General features: G+C 31.9%; 1 long non-coding RNA gene across 1 annotated transcript in view; it reads right to left on the bottom strand.

The window, feature by feature from the left end:
• Nucleotides 1-14,022: 14,022 nt before the first annotated feature.
• LOC142320396 (uncharacterized) overlaps nucleotides 14,023-20,487 on the bottom strand; it is a 295,081-nt gene continuing 288,616 nt past the window's right edge. Inside the window, exon 3 of the long non-coding RNA XR_012755374.1 lies at nucleotides 14,023-14,146. This is a non-coding gene — a long non-coding RNA (uncharacterized LOC142320396). The remainder of the gene's footprint in view (nucleotides 14,147-20,487) is intronic.

Raw genomic sequence — 20,487 nt, forward strand, 5'->3', positions numbered from 1 at the left:
TTTTTTATACATTGAGGCCCTTGAATAGGATTGTAAGTTAATAAGTATGCAAGTAAAAGTAACCTTCAACCAGTCTGTTGTCATCAATCTGTTGTCATCAGAGTTGGACTACTGCTGTAAATTTTAAGCAGAAATTAGCTTTAAATTCTTACTTTATCAGCTTGTACTATACCTTTTGCCTTCCAAAAAGCACTGACGGTACCTTCCAGTATGAACTTATATCGCATTTCTTCTGGGATTTTCTGTATCGTTTTCTCCATGGTTCTTCATTTGGTAACATCCACAATTGTGCCCTGTAATTAGTCAAGATTTGCTGTTTTCACTTCTTTTTTTTATTACAGCTTATCTTCACTCATCTAAGTGTCATTATATGTCTTTAGTTCAATACTTGTTTGGCTACTGACGAGTTATAAAGTCAGGTTCGCTGTGGTATTAAGTATTTATGAAACGTTGCTTGTGCGATAAATTTGAAAAAATTTAATTTAAATTTATTTTTTGGTATTAATATATATGAATTGTTTCATATGCTATATATTTAACAAAAAAATGTAATATTTTCATTGTAATTTAAAACTTATCCCATTTTAATATACTAAGATCTGATTTCAAATTATAAGAAAGTTTTAACTTATGAGAGAATTTAAAATATTAGAAATTTAAATTATGCAAGATTCTTAATGATGAGAGATATCCAAATCATAAGAGTATTTAAGTTCATTCGTGGAAGTTTTTAAGAATAAATAAGCATAGACACTTACGAATTTCCAACGTACAGGTTTGGCTGTTGAAGTGTATTCTTTTATAAAGTATTTTAAAATCCATTTTACACAACTTAAAGCAAGTCTATTACTTTCTGAATGTAAATTGCATATAAAATTACATTTCTTTGAGTTAAAATCCACTGTGAATAAATAAATAATTGTATCTGTTATTAACATCACCTGTATATTCATCTTTATACATACATTTTTTTGTGCGTAATTTCTCTTTGGTGTAAGCTGCTTGTAACTAATTAGATATGTATTTAATGGTTTTATCAATTTTAAAGGAAGAACAAACGCGCATAAATGTTAGGTTGCATTTTGTTTAGTTTTTTCACTTCCAAAGCTGTGTTAATAATATTATTAAACGTTTAGGAGGTTTTAATTAAATTTTTAAATACGTAAAATTTGAAAAGTAAAAATATTATAAATATTTAGAATGTAGGCAATTTTTTTTTTACATTTACTCAAAATCAACATTTTTTATAAAGTTGAGTCGACCAAACCAGTTTATTTCAAGGATTACATAAAAATTTTAATTTATTATTCACTCATACATAAAAAAATTGTTATTTTTTTCTATTTTTAACCCGCGCTGTTTCACCTGTGCGCTGTATGTTCACGATTTACTCAGTACCTATTTCACCCATCAGTTTGGTTCTTTCACAGAATTATTTTTCATGTTCCCCCTTAGGTTTTAAGCAATAAATGTCATAAAAGTTTTAATTTTAATTTTAACGTCAGAGTTTTTTAAAAATTTTAATTTTATGGTTGTTATTTAACTAGAACTTATTGCTGAGGAATGTTTGTGAAAATTATTTGTTTCATGTTTTTGAATTTTTAAATAAAGAAGATTTTAATTAATGCTAATATTTACCTACGTTTGAGTTATAACTGGCAAATTTGCTCAAAATGTGCAAAAACTAATTTAATTACAAAGGAATATTATTAAAAGAAAATTATCCCACAAAGTTTAGAATTTGGTTGGTAGCTTTTTAAAAATTACTTTTTTTGTTATTTGTTTAATCTATTTCTTATTATCACCGAGTTCGTTTGAACTTCGTCAGTAAGAGACGACGAAGTCAACGAACTACGTTTACAGTTCTAAACATGACCTAACCTAACACTAAAATGAATGTGGGGGAAAAAATAAGCGTGAAAACATTATATTTTAGTTCAGTTAGATTAGTAATAAAGAATAATTTCAAAAAATAACCTCGAATTTTTTTAGACAACGTTTTTTTCCATTTGATGTACCGCGAATATACAGGGTGTCCCATATAAAACGCACCCCATCAATCACTCATCCACGAAATTTCAAAAGTCAAGCTTACTCCCTACTCGTTACTGAAATGAACTCGTCCAACATCTGAACATCGCGGCGACGCAGTAGAACACTACCGATAGTAACAACAATGCAATCATAACGTTCAGTGTATTGCTAGAGACAAGATGGTGTTTTCGCTAGATGAACGTGTTTTCATTGTTGAGTCGTACTTCAGTACGAAATCAGTGGTTGCAGTGCAAGATTTGTTTCACCATAAGTACCCAGATAAACCAGCTCCTAACAAAACATCAGTATTAAGGTTAGTTGCAAAATTTAGAGAGACCGGTTCTGTTAATAACAAGGAACACAAAAGATCCGCGTCAGTGTTGAACATAGATACAATCACTGAAATCAAAGACCGATTACTCGCCTCGCCAAATAAATCGATCAGACGTTTGTCTGCTGAAATTAATTTGTCTAAATCAACTGTTCATCGGGCGACCAAACAATTAAAATTACGACCTTATCGCTTTCAAACGGTTCATCGACTTCTTGAGCCCGTCAAAGAAAAACGGCTACAATATTGTCAACGATTCCGTCGATTTCGGCGTGAGGAAATTAATGTTATGGATTCGTTATTTTTCACAGATGAAGCACGGTTTCATTTGGATGGCTACGTAAACAGCCAAAACAGTATTATTTGAAGTGCTAAAAATCCCCAAGTTTATCACGAAAAACAATTACACCCGCAGAAGTTGGGCGTGTGGTGCGCGATATCGCGGAAGAAAATAATCGGTCCTATTTTTTTCGAGTACACCATTAATGCAGAACGATATCAGGATATTTTATTTCAGTTCATCGCACTCTTGGAAGAGGAAGACAGACACTGTTGGCTACAACATGACGGTGCGACATCGCACTACGCAGGTTCAATTTCTGATTTTGTTGAGGAATTCTTTGGTAATCGTGTTATCGGTCGAGGCTTGTGGCCAACAAGATCTCCAGATTTGACTGCGGCGGATATTTTTTCTATCCGGGGTTACCTCAAGGAAAAAGCCTGCAGCAACAAACCACGAACACTTGAACAATTGAAAGTCAATATTGAACAAGCTGTATTAAATATCCAGCCACAAACTTTGAAAAAAGTTGCAAGAAACGCTGTAAAAAGAATTGAAGCTTGTATTCAAGATGATGGCGGCCACTTCCAACATTTAATCTAAATGCAAGGTAATGGATGGTAATAATAAAAATTACATTTACATTTACACATGCCTTTTTATTATTTCAATACCTACCAATATAAGGTTGGGTTGCGTTTTATATGGGACACCCTGTCATTTTATTCATTTTTTAAGGTGAATTTACTAATCGCCCCGCTTGATAGCAGTACTTCATAGTACTAGGTAGCGTACAAAAACTTGATAATGAAATAATAAAATTTAAAAGAAAATATACTACAGCTTGTTTTAATAGAAAAATGCTCCTCTTAAGTAAATGAAAGTACTGATGATGAAACAATTTTTTTAATTCCCATCACTTCTTTAAAACAAAAAAATTAAAAGTATTAGTTTACAAGAGATAATACTAGTTTTATTTAAAAAAGGAATAAATAAAACAGAGATAAACACGATTGGTAATAAGTGCAATATTTTATCACCGATTTTCGAATCGTAAAGGTCATTATACTAGTTTTATTGAAAAAGGAAAAGCATGTTATTAAGTGAATGTGACTGACTATCAACAAAAAAATTGGCCGTGAAATTCAATTTTTTTGTTCTAAGGCAATACATTTTATTAAATCCATAAGATAAAAATCATAAAAACAATAAAAGAAAGATCTCACAAAACGCATTGATATCCAAAAAAATTTAAAATGAAATTGTAAACCGTACAGTAAGTCTCGCAGATATAATTCTTCCGCTCAAAAAAGAAAAATTTCTCAATTATAATTGTATATTAAATGAGGAAATTTTATACTTAAGCCCACCCCTTTAACCAAAGATCGATTGATTTCATTCATTATATTTTTTTACAATAGGAAATTTCTCTGGTGGTCCGGTTATGAGATTTTAATTTAATAAAATGAATTCCGACTTTTAAAAATATCTTATAAAATTAAATAGTAAAACCTTTTAAATTTCAACTTTTTGACATCGGTGCCATATTTGGAATAAATAACATGCTGCTAATACGGCATAGAATTCTAAATAAAATTATAAAAGTATTAATTTTTTATTTTTCTACAGATATTTAAACCATTTTATATATTATTTTTTTAGACTTAATTTTTTTCATTTTTCTGTAGTTCTGTATTTCTGTATTTTCTGGAGTATATTATTTTTACCCAATCAAAATACGATATCATCCTTGAGCATATTATATTTAGAATGTTAATTGATAATTATGCTTGATAGTTTAGTTATAAGTCACCGATTATTAAAATATAATGACGTAGAATCAAAAGTAGATTTGAATTTTTAAACTATTTTGGCAAAAGAAAATTATAAATTTTCATTGTTAAACTTGTATTTACAGATCTGTTCTACAAAAAGCTACGTCAATTTTAATATTCTATATAGCTTACTCGTTTTTTATTTGATAAATAATATTTGGTTTTATTACACGGAGAATTTTAAAGGTAATTAATATGCTTAGTGAAAAAAGTTTATTTCGGTTTTATTATTTTTAATGTATAAATATATTAAAAAAATGTTTTTCTTACTAATGCACATTTAAGTTACATTCTATTCATGCGTTTAATAAAGCCTAATGGATTTCCTGCTGAAACTTGATTCTGTATATAATATCAGTAAAATTTAACTTGGAACGATTTTATATAACAATATGGTATACTTTGTGGCATTATTATTATAATTTTTTCTTCAGTAAATCTAAGTTTACTTTCAACAGTCGTTTGATTTATGTTTTATTTTCGTCAATAAATAATTTAAAGTGAATTTCTTTCTTTTTCCTTTTTTTATATTTCTTATAGTTATACACAATTAAAAGCTTCATATGTAAAAATTTATGCTCGTATGTAAAAGTGTAAATTTATGTTATTTGATTGCAAGGGCCTGTTTAGCTGTAGAATATTGTCACCGAGTGAAAATCACCTAACTTAAGGGGTTAACGAATCGACATATTAAATATAATACTGCCAGTGTAAAAGGTAAAGGAGAAATTTTTAAATTAAATTTTGTATTTACAAAAAAAATTTTTTATGGTTTGTATTAGTATGTTATTTTGGAAAGTAATATGGCTTTTTTTATGGGCCTTAATATGTACATAATATCTTTTATCTCAAAATACATTACAATTTCTTGCGATAAAATTAATGGTCTATGTGCTTTACCATTATTAATAACAAGTACCGTAAAATAACTTTAACGTCAAATAATTTTAATCTTTATAATATTACTTTTTTATTGAAATATTCTTCCTTCATTTAGTAACGATTATCTATTTTACTGATACTGATAACACCTTAACTTTTAAAAGTAAATAAAAGTTATTTATTACATAATACTTCAGTTTTTAAAAGTATCTTTTCAGTAAATCATTTTGCGTTTAATATAAAAATTTATTTATTTATTTTTTTTAATGAGTTAACACAAAATTTATAAGTTTGTAGACTACAAAAAAAAAATTGATATATGATGTCGACGAACAGTTCTTTAAAAAAAAGTTCGCTTCACAGACCTCATTGTGAAGTCTGTAAATCTAGAAATTTGCGACGTAACGTACGTGTCCAATTTCAGTCAAACAGTGAAAGTATAGATGATTCAACAGAAGAACAATATACAACAAAAAACATTCTGACTCATATATATATGTATTACGTTGGAAAATGGAAATTTTGTAGCGTATGAAAAATTCCATGTATCACCGGGATTAAAACCTGGAACCCCGGATGAAAGGCCGAGATACTACAACTCCTCCACGGAGACGGTGTCACATTTTTGAAATGACAACTCTGTACCCATGATTAACTGTACTAGTACAGTTACTGTACAAGTGTATTTCAAATACACTTGTCGTTGTGTAGTATTGTAACATTATTCTAGTATCCATTATGCTATGTTGTAATAGCTACGTTACTTCCAAGACTAAGCGTGGGTTTAAAATTTTGTATAGTATAAATCTTTCAAGCATTGAAAGATAAATAAATATTCAACTATTCAGCTGAACAGGTTGCCGTTCCCAATAAGCCAACGATATAAATATTATACATTTTGTGACCCGACTGGTACAGAATCTGTTCCTGTGGTTGATTATTATTCTTAACCGCTTGAGTTTCTGAGGAAGAGAAAAATGTTTTTTTTTTCACTCAAAATATCTCCTAGAAACTTATCCTCAGATTGGATTATCAACAGCTTCTAATTGTTTACCATAAATTACCTAAAATCATACGCTTACCTAATTGTTATTGATTTTATAGATCCGTGTAAGATGTTTATAATATTACGATCCGTCGGTATCGAATTTTGAAGTTAGCAGTAAAAAAATAAAAATGACTACGGTAAAAAATAACTAAGGTACGGTTCTTGTATATGCTCGTGACGAGATTTAATTTATATATGCTATATGAATCGTCAAATTACCCTAATATAGAGCAATGAAATTGCTTACATGTTTTACAAACAATTATTGATGATTTGTTTGTACATAATTGATGTTTGGCATACAATTTCCTGCCGTTGTACAATTGGTCCTGATTTTATTAAAACTAGGGTTAAGTTTAACCTAGTTTAACCCACCTGGTTGGTCTAGTGGTGAACGCGTCTTTGCAAATCAGCTGATTTCGAAGTCCAGACTTCTAACGTTCAAATCCTAGTAAAGGTATTACTTTTATACAGGTTTGAATACTAGATCGTGAATACCGGTGTTCTTTGGTGGTTGGGTTTCAATTAACCACACATCTCAGAAATTGTCTGAGACTTTACAAGACTACAATTCACTTACACTCATACATATCATCCTCATTCATCATTTTAAGCAATACCTGACGGTGATTCGCGGAGGTTAAACAGGAAAAAATGCAACAGTTTACTACACTGGTAAAGAAAAACAAACGAGAATATTAGATTCAGCAGTATACAACAAATATACTTTTGAATTGTTAATGAAACGATAACCATGTGCAAAATATTTTAGTTATCACTTGATCCCAAAACAGTTCTGTCCGCTAGAGATTTCCAGAAACTATATCATTAGATTTTTTTCTTTAGACACATTTCAATGTGGCGTTTTCAGAACCATTTTCACATCTCTGTACTAAAAATCTATACTGAAAGTGAAATTTCAAATATTAACGAAACAACATTAAAAAAAACGGTTTGCAAATATCATGAAACGGGTGAGAACCTGCTCCTAGTTTTAAAATCTATTATGAAAGGCTCGTATATGTAATCTGAAAATTTGTGTAATTCAATTTTTACGATGTGAAAAATAATTAAAATTACATCATAAAAATTTGGATTACATTCTCTCTTAGTTGGTTTTGGTCCCTAGTTGGTTGGTCCCTTAGTTGGTTTTTTTTTATATATGCATAGTTATTAATCGAGAGGTCCATAACATTATGTAGATAATGTTGTCCATTATGTAGATTATTCAGTTAAACATGGTTAAGATATAACCATACCATCTAAAATTTAAGTGCTTTAATATCAAAAAACATGATTTTTGAGATATTTTCCATTTTGGGTACACGTTCTGATCGAATAGACCAAATATTTCATCACACTAAGCTAAACAAAAAAACTGAAAATAAATGTGTCCAATAAAATAACTTTTGCCTCTGGTACATAGGACTTGATCCTCTCATTTCGTAATCGTTAAATATAAGTAGAACATCCTTAGTAGAAGAAATCTTCATGTACCATTAACAAATACAAATACAATCAAACTCTGTAAAATTTCTTAACGACACTAAATCATTTGTACGAATATGTTTCCAAATGTATACGACATTTTTTCATTATTCATTTTAGGATTTTTTCTCAAATAAACAGAAAAAATAGTTGCGTGTGATAATATGATCGTTAATTGAACATTTATATGGGAAAATACAGAAATGATATTACCTTTATATACGTTAAAATTGCACGCAATATTCTATAGAAACTCCATTTACTTCAAGTCTTAACGCTTTGAAGTAATATTTCTCAGAAATCACCCGCTTCCTCAGCGCACGCATATACTATTTTCCTTCATCGTTTCTTGTTTCCTTGTATTTATAGATTTTGCACCGTATAAAATAAAGTTATTATATTAAATATATATATATTTCTTTAGTCATTACATTTAGTTAATAATTCGTGTTGTTAATATGAAAATTTGAGTCAATTTTTCAGATGACTATTGAAAAGAAAAATATATTATAAAAACACTGTTTTTTTTTAAAATGAATCAGAAGTGGGGTATTAAAACATATTTTTAAAAAATGAATAATATTTATATTATTGGGTTTATAATCTGAATATAAAACTAGAACCAAGGCTTGGTTAAAGCATCAGTTTATCTTCTTAGGAAAGTACTCAAGTATGACAAAAGACATGAAAATAGAATGAAAAAGTGAAACAGGACACTTGCTATCGTAAGCACGACTATACAAAGAGCTAAATACATTATTAAGAACCACTTGTGAAACTTCTGTTATCCTAAAGCCAAAGAAACAAAAGCTATTATACTATTATCGTAATTATTAAAACAGCAACACTGTTGCTAATACAGAGGTAACATAAAATTCAGCCTTATATTTCAAAATCTATTTTATAAAGATTATAATCAATTTTTATGACAAAGACGCAATGATAAAAAAAAAAAAATACAAGATGTGATATTTTAAGAAAATTATTATAACATTGGATGATTATGGCAAGAAAAGTTCAACAAAAACAGACTTCCGAAAGATTTTCCATTAGGACAGTCTTACCGTAACAGTTAACAAAACCGTCAACTTGCTCTAAAACAGCACAGTAACAAACGTCACCAATTTTGAGGTGGAATTACTAGGATCATCTGATTAAACCTGCACCTTTTTCCATACTTTTAACACAACATGTGACGATCTCGAAACTCTCTCTGACTTTCCAGCTTCAGCTTCTGCCTCTAATTTGTTAATATTACTATAAAAGTGAAATTTTCATTTAAGTAAGAGATTCAGAACAAGACAGATGTTTATAGTCTATTTAAACTAAGCTTTGGTCGCAAACCCACCTGGATGATATCTAGTGGTGAACTCGCCATCGCAAATCAGCTGATTTCGAAGTCGAGAGTTACAGCGTTCAAGTCCTAGTAAAGCCAGTTATTTTTACACGGATTTGAATACTAGATCGTGAATACCGATGTTCTTTGGTGGTTGGGTTTCAGTTAACCACACATCTCAGTAATGGTCGACCTGAGACTGTACAAGACTTCATTCCATTCACATTCATATATATATCATCCTCATTCATCCTCTAAAGTAATACCTTACGGTGCTTCCGGAGACTAAATAGAAAAAAAGAAAGCTTCGGTCGCAAAGCGTATTAAACAAACTTAGTGTAGCAGTCGAGAGATATCAAAACGTGACAGGATATCAAAACAGATTAATAGGATAAAAACTTCTTACATCGAATCACAAAAAACTTTACCTTTATGCTCTCCGTTAAAAAACGGAGAATATTAAATTAATATTCTTCATAAATTTGAAAGTATTTTTTGAAAAATTCAAGGTGATTGAACCGTCACTTACAATAATGCATCGTATCATAACAGATACGATACCTTGGTAAACTAGTAATGGATGCGTAACTTCACAGCACCTAAACTACAGGAATTTCGTTCGGTTTTTTTCCCGTAGGCAGTTCACTGCATGTCAGCATCTCGCAGACATTTCAATATCATCGAATTGCTTGTCAACAATTCTTCCTCATTCGGTCCAGATTTATGCTGCCTTTTATTTATTACCCTCGGAAAGAACTGTATAATTAGATGATACTATCTGAGGTAGATTTTTATAAACACGCGTATACCTCCATACTCTTCCATACTTTTTTTTAGCATCGTTAGATGAAATCCCCGACTAAAACAGTTTTTATCAATAGAGGCAATGTAAGTAATTACTGAAGAAAAATCGGGAAAATAATTAGTTGTTGGCACAAGAAAATTGGATCGTCTAAGAAACCAATTAATCAAGCATTATTTTTTATATCACTGCTTTATAAGCATAATAATATAAAGGCTATTTAAAGTATAAAATTCATTTCCAGAGAGAACAGTGTATAATTCAAATAAATCCATATCCAATTTAATTCTGAGAATTGACGAGTATGTTCCTTTTGAAAATTGTATCTATTCGAAAAGGAATTATTTATCATTTAAAAGCTACAAGGGAAGGGGATAAATCAGCGATCCATAAATAAGTTAGGTTAATATAAAATTTATTTTAATACTATCGTAATATAAGTTTTAAGTAAGTTAATACATTTTAACCAGTAACTTAGTTTAATCAACATTTGATATATAATGATAGAAAAAATATTGCTAAATTTTCCTAGCATCTGCAGACAATTAAAAATATAATTCCTCCCCCTTCCCCCAAAAAAAGGTTTAAAAAAAAATTATGTTTATTTTAACTTTACGACTTAAAGCTTAGAAGAAAAAAAAGAAAAATAATATTTCAAATTTATAAAATTTTTAATTTATTTTTTTGTCTAATCTCCGGGTACACCGTTAGGTATTTGCTTCAGAGGATGAGATGAATGATTTTTAGCGTGTGTGAAAATGCCATGCCTGATCGGGATTCGAACACGGGACCTCCGGATGAAAGGCTGAGACGCTACCACTCGCGACACGGAAGCCGACTTATCTCAAATGAAAAAAATTTACTTTACATGAACATTAATTACTTTTTAAATCATTCTAAACTCAGCTGTGACGTATGAAGAATAACTTTTCGATAACAGTATTTTGAAGTATAATTATATATAGATTTCAAATCACACGAAAAGTAAAGTTCCAAAGTTTATAAAACTTCTCGTAAATTTAGGAACGGTCATTTATTACCCCAATTACGTTTTTTTATTGATAACTTCGTGGAGGGAAAAAATCTTCTCAATTCATTACATCGAACTCTGAAACAGTTAGAAAAAATCTGATATGGACACCACATGACTTCCTTGTAAGACTATTAAATTACACATACACATTTTTAAAAAATAAAAAGTACATAAAATTTTATTTCATTAATAACTTATTGAATTCTAATTTATCGTAAATATTTTATTACAATCAGAGGTTGATAATTATTAATAAATCAAACATAAACTTTATTTATACAATTAACATTATTACAATTGTTGTATACCAATTACATAATTAACTTTAACACCATTTTCTCCCTGAGTCATAAGACCTTGCCGATGATGAGGGGGCTTGAGTGCTCAGTGATACAGAGTAGTAGTGGACCGAAGGTGCAACCACATCAGAGAGGTATCTGTTGAGAGCCAGACTAAAAATAATTCCTGAAAGAGGGCAGCAGCTATCTCAGTAGTTGTTAAAGGCGTAGGTCAGGACTTAAACAACCATATTAACATCTCTCAATCTTCTGAGTGCTGCACAGCTGAAAGCAATGGAAAACTAAAGTTTTCTTTTTCTGTTTTTTTTTCCAAGAAAATCTAGCTGTCTGCATTTTCATGTAACAAAGATGGAGCAGTCTTCTTTAGTAAAATATTCTGGAGGTAAACTAGTCCCTCGTTCGGATCTCTGGGTGGGACTACTAAGGAAGGGGGTCACCAGAAAATTACAAAAACAACACTCTACAAGTCGACGCATGAAATGTTAGCTGTTTAAAATAGGTTGGCAGGTTATAAAATTTAAAGAGTGAAATGGATAGGTTAAATGTAAATGTAGTAGGAATTGGCGAGGTTCAGTGGGAAGAAGAAAACGACTTTTGATCAGGTGATTTTATAACTAACTCAGCTTCAAATAAAGGCAGCATAGGGAAGAGAGTAAGGTATTTCAAAATGCATAGAGATAGAATCATTGTAATAAGGAAAAAAATCAAAAAATAAGCCGATAACGATTGTTAACGTCTATATGCCTACAAGTGCCCGTGATGATGATGATGTAGACTGTGTTTTTACGAAGAAATTGACGAAGCAATTAAACACATAAAAGGAGATGAAAATGTAATAATACGAGTAGTTGGAGATTGGAATGCAAGCATTGGAAAAGGCAAGGAAGGAAATATTGTGGGTGAATACGGGCTGGACAAAAGGAATGAAAGAGGGGACTGAGTTTTGTATGAAGCATAATTTAGTAACTGCCAACACCCAGTTTAAAAATCATAATAGAAGAATATATACATGGAAAAAGCCAGGCAATACTGCAAGGTATCAGATAGATTATATCATGGTTAAGCAAAGATTTAGAAATCAATAATTTAATGATAATTAAATTTAGATTGGGGTTTAAAAACCTGAAGAAAAGGTGTCAGATGAATCGGTGGAATTTAGAGAAGCTTGAGCAAGAGGAGCTAAAGAAAAGTTTTGAGAAGGACATCGCAAAAGGGCTGAATAAAAAAGTTAAGGTAGGAAATATAGAAGAAGAATGGGAGAATGTTAAAAAGGGAATTGTTAAATCAGAGGAAACGAACCTAGGCGGTAGAAAGAGAACTGGTAGAAAACCTTGGATATCAAAGGATTTAATGGAGCTCACGGATGAACGTAGAAAGTACAAGAATGCTAGTGATGAAGAAGATAAAAAAGGAATTATCAACAATTAAGAAATACTTAACGACAGGAGTATCCGAAGGGGGTCACTACAGTGGCATTTGCAGACGACCTGGCATTGGTGTTAGTTAGTAAAACCGAAAACACAGATGATAGCTGTGGGGGAGAAGGCAGTGGACTTGGTGAGAGCTGACCACTAATGGGCTGAGGATAGCAGATGATAAAGTGAAGGTAGTCGTCTTGACTGGGCGCCGGGGATTAAGTCCTCTTTGATCGGGTGGGTGGAACGTTTGTGTACCGCAGCCCGGCGGCGAAGTATCTGGGGGTTTGGATGGATTAGGTGTAGGTCTTTCTGCATACATGTTGAAGAAGCTGTCAGAAAGGGCGAGCGGGTTGTCCAATCCCTGACAAGGTTGATGAGCAATAGGGATGGACTCAGGGCAGCGAAGAGCAGGGTACTGTCCAGTGTATACTTTCCAGTAGTGCCTTATGGGACGTCTGTTTGGGTTGGTGCTCTTGATAGGGCACACAATAGAAGAAGGTTGTTGAGCCAACAACGACGGCTCAATCTGCGGGCTATCGCAGGGTACCGAACGATAGGTACAGAGGCGGCGTCAGTCATAGCTGGTGTGCCACCGATTGACCTGCAGGCCACGATTCTATTGCTTTGGGGAGTGAGAAAAAAACGGCCGTCGACGAGATGTTCACTACTTGAAACGACAGGTGGCGGAGACTGGACGGTGGACACACCGGCTCATCAGTGACGTCAGGAGCTAGGTAGAGCGGAAGCACGGTGATATCAATTACGAGCTCATCTAGTTTCTAACAGGGTACGGATGGTTTCAAGATTGCCTGTACCGTATGAGTAGGAGTACCACGGGTGCTGCTATGATTGTGGGGAGCAAGATATGGCGGATCACGTAGTGTTTTTTTGCACGAGGTGGAGAGACTTGAAGGCCGCCATGATGGGCCACGGCGCAGTAAATGTGGATAATGTCATAAGTGTGATGTGGGATGACACAGATGCTTGGACGAGAGTGACGACTACGGTGTCAGCCATAATTCGAAACAAGGCATCTGAGGAGAGGGGCAGGCAGGCTGATAGTCTGCAGTTGACCTGAGGCGGAGCGACCAATGCCGGACGGCCGTGAACGACCAGCCTTAGGGGGTGGGCCGTGGGGGCTCCTCGGAGTCGTCGTTCGCCGATAATCCCCTGGGGACCTCGCTCTGGTTATTCTAAATCGGTGAAAAGAGCGCCAGGGTGATTGTGCAGGGGTTGTGTACATACAATGTGGATTAGGTCTGCCCCTGCGTGACTAGAGGGGGAGGTTTTTTAGCGGGTAGAATCACGTACTTGCCGTCAGAGTGGGCCTGGCGGCGGCTGGCAGATCTTTTTCCTTCCCCTATGGAAAAGAAAAAAAAAATAAATACTGTAAACTGGAAGTGTAAATTAGCGAAAGAAGAGTGGATTAAAGAAAAGTGTTCAGAAGTGGAAAGAGTAATGATCATTGTTAAAACAGACGGAGGAAACCGGAAAGTTAAGAAAAATTTTGTGGTACACAAAGAAGAAGAAGAGCAGATTGAAAAGGGAGATTCAATATTGAGATCTGAATTTAAGAGCATTAAAAGATTAGAATGGCAGAAAGGCTCCTGGGATAGACTATACAAATCTATCCTGGGATAGATAGATTATACAAACTGGTGTGTAACATTTACGAAAAAGGGAAGTTCCGTCAAACTTCCAAAAGTGTTATTGTCATGATACCACAAAAAGCAGGAGCAGATAAATGTGAAGAATACAGAATCATTAGCTTACTCATGCATCAAAACTATCTTAACTAGAATTCTGTACAGAAGTGAGATGAGAGTGGAAGAAGTGTTAGGAGAAGATCAATTTGGTTTAAGGAAATGTATAGGCTCAAGGGAAGCAATTTTTGCACATAGATTAATAGTAAAAGGAAGAATAGAGAAAAATAAACCATCATACTTGGCATTTCTAGACTTAGGAAAGGCATTTGATAACGTAGACTGGAATAAAATATTCGGCATTTTAAAAAAATTTAGGGTTGAAGTATAGAGATAGAAGAACAGTTGCTAACACTTACAGGAACCAAACTGCAACAGTAATAGTCGAAGAAGATAAGAAAGAAGCCGTAATAAAAAGGGAGTCCGACAAGGATGTTCCTTATCCCCATACTTTTTAATCTTTAAGTAGAACTAGCAGTTAATGATGTTAAAGAACAATACAGATCCGGACTAACAGTGCAAGGTGAAAAGATAAAAATGCTACGATTTGCTGATGATATATTAATTTTAGCTGGAGTAAAAAAAGTTTTACAAGAAACAACGAACGGCATGGATGAAGCCCAAAGCAAGAACTACCGCATGAAAATAAACAAGAACGAAACGAAAGTAATGAAATGTAGTAGAAATAATGTAGATGGACCCCTGAATACAAAAATAGGAAGAGAAAAGATTACGGAGGTAGAATTTTGTTATTTGGGAAGTAGAATTACTAAAATGGACGAAGCAGGAAAGATATAAAATGCCTCATAGCAGAAGAAAAACGAGCTTTCAGTCAAAAATATAATTTGCTACATCAAAAATTAATTTAAACGTCAGGAAAAGATTTTTGAAAGTATATGTTTGGAGCGTAGCTTTATATGAAAGTGAAACTTTAACGGTTGGAGTACCTGAGAAGAAAAGATTAAAAGTTTTTGAAATGTGGTGCTATAGGAGAATGTTAAAAGTTAAAAATTGCTTGAGTGGATAGTGACAAATGAAAAGTTGCTGCGACAAATTGATGAAGAGAGAAGCGTTTGGAAAAATATAGTTAAAAGAAGAGACAGACCACATATTAAGACATCCTGGAATAGTCGCCTTAATATTGGAGGGACAGGTAGAAGAGAAAACTTGTGCAGGTGGGTAAAGTTTGGCATATGTAAAACAAATTTTTACAGATGTAGGGGGTATCCCAAAATGAAACGACGGCACTAGATAGTGAATCTTGGACAGCTGCATCAAACCAGTCAAATGACTGAAGACAAAAAAAAAAAAAACGAACAAAAAAACATCATCATGCGTAAATGTATAAATAAGACGTTGAAGTGCATCGACGAGAGAAAACTAAAGAATGAATAAAAAGATTAAGCGAGGATGATGAATACAAAGAGTGAGAAATTTTGAAAACTAGAGAACGTGTACACAAACTAAGATCAGAAGAATTATATCAATCCAAAGAGCGATAAAATGATTGGCAATAAAAAATAAATAAACGAAATGATGATCAAGTCCGACTTAGGGAGATTATTGTCCAACAATCAGAGGAGTAATTAACTAAGAGATAAGAATTTTTTGCGATTTACTGAAGATCGGACATGTATGTCTCATGGTATATGTTCTTGTGAGGGTCTATTTTTCAGTCACTCAGTACTTAACTTTAGATAAAATTAAATAGGAATTTGCAGTATAATTAAATAAAATTAAACTAGAAAATCCAAAAATAAAACGATTCTAAATTGTAATTTTCAATTAATATTGAATAATTAAATGTTTCACCAATTTTATTAAATATACACGTATGTAATATAATGCCTGTTAAATTACATGTACACATTTTTAAAAGTACATGAAATTTTATTTCACTAATAACTTTGGATTTTTTTTATATTGTTATTATTGAATAATTATTTATTATAATTTTCTTTTATAATGACGGATTAATTATTAATAAATCAATATTTAATTTTTAAAAAAAAAGTTAAAAAAAGGAGATGAAGTCCGATTCGAACCGATGTGCCCTTCCCCTTATAGATCCAAATATTTCATTAATTAAAGTTTCATTAAAGCTATAACTCGAACCAATGAAAATAGGTACCACTTGTGATATATCGTTGAAAAGCTCTCAATGAGGGCTTATTATTACAGATAAGAAAAAGTCCAAAATCCAATGTTTTTTTTTATTTTGGGCTTTTTGGACACGTTTGGTTCAGTCGATTCAAAAGAAGAGGTGCACAACTAGATGTTACAACAATCCTAAATCCAAAATTTCAACATACTACGGCTAATCGTTTTTGAGTTGTGCGAGATACGTACGCACATACATACGTACGTACAGACGTAACCCCGAAATTAGTCAAAATGGATTCAGAGATGGTGAAAATGGATTCAGAGATGGTGAAAATGGATATTTTCGATGAAATCTGAAAACCTGAATTTTTTGCGATCATAGTACTTCCTTTACGAAAATTCATTTCAAATTTTAAAGGGCGCGATGCTTTTATAAATCCTTTTCACAAATGTTTTAATTTTATACTGCTTTACTAACTCCTATGAATAACATGTTTATAAAACCCACCACCCTTAACCAAATTATAAATAATTATATAGCACTTTACTTAAATCTAAAGAAAAAATTAATTTTTATAATTAATCAAAATTTAATCATAATAAATTAAAACTGTTCACGCTCATTTTCATGATATTATGCACACCAATCTTGAGTCGTTAGTTTTTATAATCGTAATATTTATACGCGACCTACTGAGTCATTCATAATGATTGCAATCCTTTGCCAAGCTTATTAAGTAAGTTTTTTACTCCTTTGTGAATTAGGTTTACCTTCTTCACTGCTTGAAAATACTATTACAAATTAGCTGCAAAGCTTACCGAAATACTAGAGATATAAAGCCCTACGCATAATACTTTCGTTCTGTTCACAACAGGTATAAGATGTATGGTGAAAATCATTACTGCAAAACATTACTACTGATAGATTCGTATCTAAACCTGGTAATAGATATCTCGTTGGCTGAAGGAGGTTTGGATATCTACTAATTGAATGATTTCTTCATCTATCCTGAGAATGTGATTGTTAATTTCTGTTCGTACCGGAGTTTCTCCGAGAGTCCCCCTCCAGATATCTTCCTGATAAAAATATTTCTCTCTCCAGGTAGAAAATATATACTGAAATTGTCAGTAAGGAAAAAACATAATTTAACGAAAGTGAAAGAAGACCTACATCGAAATGTAAATTTAATACTAATGTTACGATTACCTAGACAGAAATAATTGTAACAACTTCTTTTTTTTCATTAATTGGATTTAACATACACCCTTGCGGGTTTCTCCTCGCGAATCGACATTAATGCTAACGAACGACAAATGAACCTGCTCCTACCCTAACCTTTCAAGCTCTATCAAACCACGTGCCGCCCGCTTAACACTGAATGCACCACCATAATCACCCGCCTATCTATGAATGAATACAAAATTCTACTTTACACAATAAAAGTATGCTCAACAACCAAGAGCAACGAGACTTTTCTAATAGCTCTCCATTAAAACAGACCCGCCAATAAAAAATAAATCTAGAATATAAGATTGCTTTCTTGTCAGCAATTCGGCACACATATTTTACGACTAAAAATTACCAATATATTTATTTTATCTGAATTATTGTTGTTTAATGTATCAATACCAAATGCAAGTTGTTAAAACTACTAATATATATAAAAAAAGAGAGGTTAACATGCAAAGTTACATAACTATAGAAACTAGACTTAGCAATCGTAAGGGACAAATTAAAAGTATATATCTCAATGAGGAAAATAGTCTTCTGTAATTAAAATTGTACAACAAAAATAAAAATCTAACACTCTTCTTTTATTAAAATATAAAAAATAATGAGCCTTCTTTTTTTGAAATCCCCTTTTGATATGAAGATATTTTATTTTTTATTTTCTCTTAAATATAAGTGCTCGTACGACAACATACCTAATTTTTTTATTTTCTCTTGAACAGACGCGTTCGTAAAACAGCTTGTTTTTTAGACATCATGATTTAGGATAAGTAATGTTTGTCGCAACTCAACCTAACGGCCGTGGTAAAACGATAGCGGCTCAGTACGAACAAAACAACACGCACTACAAAAAAAATATATATCGTCATACATCCATATTAGACCCAAACAAAACTTAAAAATATTAACTATCTAATATTTAATACCGTCTTATTGTTATTAAAAAGCCAGCCTTTTTTTGAAAAAAACAATTTTTCAGTAACCAACTATTTTCCAAATGGAAGTTATTTTAGCCACAAAGTTATTCTTCTAATTAAAAAAAAATTAAATTTAACTACAGTGATAGATAAAAAAAAATTGTAATGTTTCTCTAAGTGTGATACTATTTCTTGAATTGCTTTTTTGCGTACATTACAGATCTGTAAATACAATTTTTCTTTCACCCCTAATTTTAAATAAATTACGCTTCAAATAAAAAATTAATGGAAAATATAGTTAAAAATCAGTAAAATTTATAATTTTGCTTAGCCATACCTGTGTTAAAATGATTTCATTGATGATTTTCTTTTATAAACAACCTCAGGTACATCACGAATTAATGTCCAACAGTAATCGGCTAACACGTTAGTATTCCATTTCCCTTTATAGAGGCTTTCCATTACCGAAATGTCTTGGTTGAAAAGTTCACCCTGTTCGTCACTTACGTCTCTGAGGTTGTTCGGGAAAAAAATCCAGATGTGAGTGGAGGAAATGTATTTTCAAAGACATATTACACCTCATAGCTCTGTATGAAGTAAAAAGTTGATTAACGATTGCCGAGAAAAGTTTTGCAAACGTCTTTAAAATCTATGATTTGTCCAAGTATATGTTAATTTTTGTTGATTGTTAATTTTGTTAAACAAAATCGGTTACATGATCCTTTGGTTCACGCCAAATCATAGGTACACCAAATGGTAAAGCCTTCCGTGTACCTTTCAGCCATCCTCTTAAATATATAGAACAATTATTGCATACTATATGAGGAGCCCACGTCTTATCCTGATCACCAATTTTACACTGAAAGTACAAATGATATGCTTTTTTAATTAAAGGTGTAATATTTTTTCTATTTGATTTTACAGTAAACTCACCACTTACATAACAAAAGGCATCCACATCACTTACACAATTTCGAGGCATTATGAGATTGCACTGTTAACAAACTTAAGACAGTAATAAGAGAGAACACAATTAATTCATTCCTAAATTCAGTGCTTAATGCAAACAATACGGTTGTGTTTTCAGCTACATATTTTGACCTGTCTAGACATGATTAATCTTGTCCATGAAGGGTCACTTCAGTATTAGAAATGATGTCATAATATGTGACTATAATATGATTTAATTCTGTCTAGTATTGTTTATTTATAGCTTACAAATTATGTTAACGAAGTTAAACAATAAAAAATGAGCAAACAAAATACAGTATAGGAGCTTAAAATTCTAACTATACGTTGAAAAATGAAAAAATTCTGTAATTAAAAATTAAACAATTTAAAAAAAAATGGTGGATGATATAAATTCTGAGTTCATATTCGTTTTCAGTATCAAAAAAAAAAAAAAAAAAAAAAAAAAATCACAGTATCAAAAAACAGATTAAAATCATGTATCGCATGTGAGGAAACAAGAATTATGTTTATCAGTGTTATCATTGATAATCAAGTCAAATATTATCTACTAACGACACAATTATTAACGATGAATTGATATGTGCAATTGCAACAAAATGATATAAGTCTCATTTTATAAATTACCATTTCACAACAGTATCTTGTAGTTAAAGTCACTGCATGATGATTACATTACATTTTCCTCTCGAAAGAAATTACATTAAAAGAAATTCTATTGAGTGGACATTATCTGCTAATACATAATTGGCTTCGTTAATTTTTAGTACTACACACA

The sequence above is a fragment of the Lycorma delicatula genome, chromosome 2, assembly GCF_047948215.1.
Source record: "Lycorma delicatula isolate Av1 chromosome 2, ASM4794821v1, whole genome shotgun sequence".
Classification (NCBI taxonomy): domain Eukaryota; kingdom Metazoa; phylum Arthropoda; class Insecta; order Hemiptera; family Fulgoridae; genus Lycorma; species Lycorma delicatula.